Source organism: Vitis riparia, chromosome 18 (genome assembly GCF_004353265.1).
Source record: "Vitis riparia cultivar Riparia Gloire de Montpellier isolate 1030 chromosome 18, EGFV_Vit.rip_1.0, whole genome shotgun sequence".
Taxonomy (NCBI): Eukaryota; Viridiplantae; Streptophyta; class Magnoliopsida; order Vitales; family Vitaceae; genus Vitis; species Vitis riparia.
Window position 1 is genome coordinate 27,686,227 of NC_048448.1, and position 5,409 is coordinate 27,691,635.

Below are 5,409 nucleotides of genomic sequence, written 5' to 3' on the forward strand. Positions count from 1 at the left end.
CGACCCAGAGTCATTTGTCTTAATTATGACCCAGAGTCATTCTTAACATTTAAAGCCCTAAGATCATGACCCAGAGTCATTCATTCCATTTAAAGCCTTAAGCTCACGACCTAGGGTCGTTCTTATTATTTATGACTTAGAGTCATTCTTAACATTTAGAGCATTGAGCTCACGACCTAGAGTCATTCTTAGCATATAGAGCCTTGAGCTCACGACACAGAGTTGTTCATCTCATATATGACCTAGAGTCATTCTTTCCACATAGAGCCTTGAACTCATGACATAGAGTTGTTTCATTTTTGTAATTGCGACCCCATATTCCAAGCTTACTCTTGTTATGTGCTAGGAAAAAATTTTGAGTCCTTTGTTTTTAGTTCTTTGATATAGTTCACTTCGTTCCACTCATTATTCATATTTTTACTCACATCCCTTACACTCGTGATCTCTACCGAAGAGGGATATATTTGTAGACCCTCAATTTTGTCCTCCTAGCACATGTCCTATTAGGTGTTTGTTCGGTACTTTATAGCAATTCCCTGGTGGCCCATCACTACTCATGTACTTATCTTTTTTGAGCCACCTCGGAGACTCTGGTTGAGGGATTTATCTAACCCCTTATTGTGACCATTGGCAGTCTTGATTTAGACTTTGGCTTTTCCTTCCCTTTTAAGGTAGCTCTTAGGTGCACTTTAGGTTAGACTCATCTAGGTTCACCTAGGCCCACTTAGGTTCACCTTGGCCCGCTTAGATTCACCTAGACACCTTCCAGCTTGCACACATTCACCTTAGGTCACTTAGGCACTTTTTCAGAATAGGTCACTTGGACACTTCTTTTGGCATAGTTCACTTAGGAATGTTCTTGATTTTGGTTACTTATTTTTTTGAGATAAGATGAGTATTGGCTTGACTTTTTATTGCATGAAATAAATTTTTTTATTTTTGATGGTTTGAGTTTGACATTTAAATTATTATAATCCATTACATTAATTTAATTTCTTGACTTTTTCTAATTGCATACATCTAACATTTATTTTTATACCTTTTTCAATTTATTTGTTTATTTACTTATTTATTCATTCTTAAATTCCATGAATTGGCATCTTGGATTTTGTGGCTATGAGATTTGATTTTTTTTTTTTATCGTATTTTATTCTATTTCTAATTACATGATTTCTTATTTCAATTTTATTTTTAATTTTGCATGAGATTGGGAGCCATCAAGTAGAGGAGATCACGGCTGAAGAGGAGTAGCTTGCAAGGTAGGGGGACCCATATATACAGTATGCAGGGAGTTGGAGGAAAAAGGAAGAGGAATTAAAGAAAAAAAAAAACAAAACAGCACATGAGGAGCACTATTTTAGGAGTACAAGAGGATCGTGGGATGAATTATCCCCATGCATTGACTCTTTGGAGAAAAAGTAAATGATAGCATGCATATCACACCAGAGAAACAGGTGGGATGACATCTCACGAAAAAAAAGCAAGGGAGAAGCAATAGCTGGACTTTTCTCCTAGGGATCTGGAGACTTCAAGATTCCATTACAGAAAGTACATCAAGCATGACAGGATCAGATCACAACCATTTTAGAATTCTTGAGAGTTCTATTGGGGTTGTGTCTCATTGCACTCTCTTGTTAAAGCAGAGAAATCCAACGCTATGTTAAAGTACCATCGCCTGCGTAATGTCACAAAGTTGTTCCGTTTCGCGGAACTCTTCCTCGTTCTGATCATCTTCTTCTGGAGTTTCACTCACCTTCCATTCGCCATCCAAATCTCCGGCGAGTATTTCCGAAAAATCTCGACAGTTATCGTTAGCCTTCTCTTCATTTTCTTATTCTGTAACATAACAAAATCACAATCATTCTACTCTTCAAATCCAACCAATTCTCTGACAGGAACTTGCCCGTTCACAATGCTGAAACTAATATCTACAAAGAGTTCGTTAAGAAAAGTGAAAATAATTGTCCTAATTCTCGATCCAAAGATCTTTCTCTGTCTCAGGAGCCTGAGGTGGTTGTGTAGGACAAACAGATGATATGTGCAGCAAATATTGTACATCTTACATGTAAAAAAGTGGATCCAACAGTCACGGAAAAAGAGATTCATACGTGAAATCTTATTGTCGAAGTCAGTCAGAGAAGCCGAATCAAGACCGTTCAGAAAAATCTCGCGGAATACTAACTGTGTTTCTGATCGTGTTATTTTGGTGATGGTGTTGTAGTAAAGGACACAAGGATTTTGTTGAAAATGGATGATCTCGATTTGGTTTCATGAGCTACATGTTGTCTCCCTCGACGCGATTGTCGTTGTTGGGATTATGCATAGTGGAGGAACATGGGAAAGAAACGGGGACAGAGATTAACTGGGAAGTGTCTCAAGGATCGATTGATTTCTTGCAGAAGATCATATTGAATTCTAGGTTAAAGAAGATGAATATGAGCAGTCCTTCCATGGCTGTTGCATCTGTAATTAGAACAGCTTTGCCTCTGCCAAGCCCTCCCTTGGGGAATTCCTTGTTCCCGCAAGAAGCCTACTTCAAAATCACAATATTGTTTTCAGGTGAAGGTGATCCTGAGGCAGTTGGCTGGGTTAAGGAAGGTGAGAGAAAAAAACTAGTCCATGAGAATTCCAATGCTAAAGCCAATTCAGAATTTATAATCCATCTTAAAGAAATGAAACTAGGCTCGAAGGATGACAACAAAGGTGAAGTCGTAATGCTATCGATGGGGCTCACCATCGGAGGCTCTTTTCCTTTGAAACTTCCTGGCAACTTCCCATGATCAATTGGATTTAACTACAATGGCTTTGTCTACCTCGACGGAATTAAACTTGTATTCGAATCGGAGAAGGAAGAATGGGAAAGGGCAAACAAGGTAATTGGTTGCGGATTTGATCCTACCAAGAAGAAGGTGTTCTTCACAATAGATTCAGAACTAATTCATGTAGTTCATTACAAGTCAAAGGAATATGGGAGTCTCTTTTATCCAACCCTTGGAGCAAACACAGACGTGGAAGTTCTGGTTAATTTTTGACAAACTTGCTCACAGCCACACCCTCCCTCTCATATTTAATTCTTTTGTTCGATCTTTGGAGAGGGTTTTGTGCAATCCTTCAGGGTTTTGATGTAGGGATTTGAGATATACTAGTGAAGAATGTTGTCTGTAAGAGGGCATTGGAAGAAGATGGAGAAAACAGTCACTGGGAAGTGCCTCAATCAATTATGGTATGTTATCTTGCCTCTCTGTCTGTTCCTGTTCACATCAGTACTGTTCTTTGATTTTTCTGGTTTAAAACAAGGAGTACTCGTCAATTTTTCAACCAGAGCCCCTAAAATTTTTGGTCAAATTCATCCTATAGTAGATGAGTGTGTGGCTTAATACATTTATGTTCATAATCTTCTTAGTTGATTCAACGATGACCTTCTAGAGGATTGCCATTCCATTAATTAATGGTATGATATATGCGAGTATATATCCAACTCAAGACTTGGTCCCCAACTTTCAAATTCTGGAGATGTTGATGATTTTCCAAATAAGAGTTGGTTTGCCACAGACCAGTTCCTTCTAGAAGTGATTTTTCGTACCAGGATGAAGGACTACAAGTGTTTGACTAACGATTCGGCCATGGATTCTATTGTATCTGTGCCATTTTATGTTAGCCTTGAAATCAGCCGACACCTTTGGGGTTTCAACACATCAGTCAGAGATGTTGTTTCTAATGATCTAATCAAGTTTTTGGTAGAGCAACCCGAGTGGAAACGCATGTGGGGTAAGGATCATTTCTTGATTGTGGGCAGGGTTACATGGGATTTCAGGAGAATGCCTCACAACGAATCCTTTTGGGGTAGCAATTTTTTTAGGCTGCCTAAATAAAAGAACATGACTATTCTCGGGATCGAATCGAGCCACGGAGCAGACAATGACTGGGGAATACCCTATCCAACATACTTCCATCCTTCCCATGACAGTGAGGTGTTTGAATGGTAGAATAGGATGAAAAGAAAGAGATGATAGTACTTGTTCTCCTTTGCATGGCCCGATCGACCTAAAGATGGGGATTCTATTCGGGGAAAGATGATGAATCAGTGTCGAGCTTCAAGGGATAAATGCAAGTTATTGGACTGTGCATTTGATAAGAAAAACAACTGCAAGATGATTAATGTGATGCAGATGTTTCAAAACTCGAGCTTCTGCTTACAGCCTACAGGGGATTCATTCACTCGACGATCGACTTTTGATTCGATTCTGACTTGGTTGCATCCATGAGGAAATCTCCAAGTGAGCCACGCATGTATACACTTCCCATATCCATGTGCATTCAAAAAGGAAACAAAATATTCCATAGGAGTGTGCTGACATATAAATAAAATATAAGAACAGAGGAAGAAAAAAGGGGGAGGAATTTTTCCAGGGAGGACACGTGTAGAATATTTGGGGAGCAACAGAGGACTTCGGACAGCGGATTGGGTTGCCACTTTGATGCATCAAGAGAGGATTTTTTTCACAACACAGGTTAGTTTTCAATAGAGCATTTTTTAGCTTGAATTTTTAGTTCATCGGTTAATTTGATTATTTGCGATAAATTTATTTAATCTCAATTCGCACAATTTTTATTTGTATGAGATGTTAAGATTGTTATTATTGAGCATTTAAGATAGCTTTTCAAGAAGATGCTTACTAGCAATTTTTTTTGTTAAGATTTTTTATTAAGTCTTAAAGTCGTCTTAGTAACCGTTAGTGACAAAGCAATCTTGTGAAAATGGAAGGATTTTTGTGGTCCTTGGTGAACCAATTTAGAAAATGAATCTTTCTTTTCTAATATTCCACCATTGTGAAAATGTAGAAAAAGGTTTTGGCTTCCAAGAAGCCATTCCAAACAGTACCTAAATATAATGACTCATGAATAAATCTTGCTTGTTGCATCTGACTTGCTTGTTACAATTCTAACTTAGAAGTCTCTTACATGGCATAAAAAGGGATCACAATATGATTTGGAACTCAAGTTGGTGTTCAACAAGTATTTGAGTTGTCTGTCTCTGGAATAGCATCAATAATAATGTTCTCACATTTAGATTTCAAAATTATTTTCGAAAAAACTTCTATGTCCAGGAATAGTTTCAAATGAATATTTAATTATTTAAAAGTGATTTTTTAAAGTATATTAAGAGTACGTTTGGGGGTGGTTTTAAAAAATATTTTAAACATTTCTAACACTTAAATGATAAAAAATTTCAAGTGTTAGAAAAATTAAAAGCGTTTTCTAGAATTATTGTCAAACGGGCTCTAAAAGTCTATTTGACAGTAATTCTAAAAAGTGTTTCTAGTCTTTTTTACCACTTGAAATTTTTTATTTTTCAAGTATTAGAAAGACTATAAACATTTATCAGAATTATTGTCAAATGCACTTTAA

The 5,409-nt window shown here is 37.2% G+C and overlaps 1 pseudogene; it reads left to right on the forward strand.

The window, feature by feature from the left end:
• Positions 1 to 1,657: 1,657 nt before the first annotated feature.
• On the forward strand, positions 1,658 to 3,032 carry LOC117905609 (annotated as a pseudogene).
• The last annotated feature ends 2,377 nt before the right edge of the window (positions 3,033 to 5,409 follow it).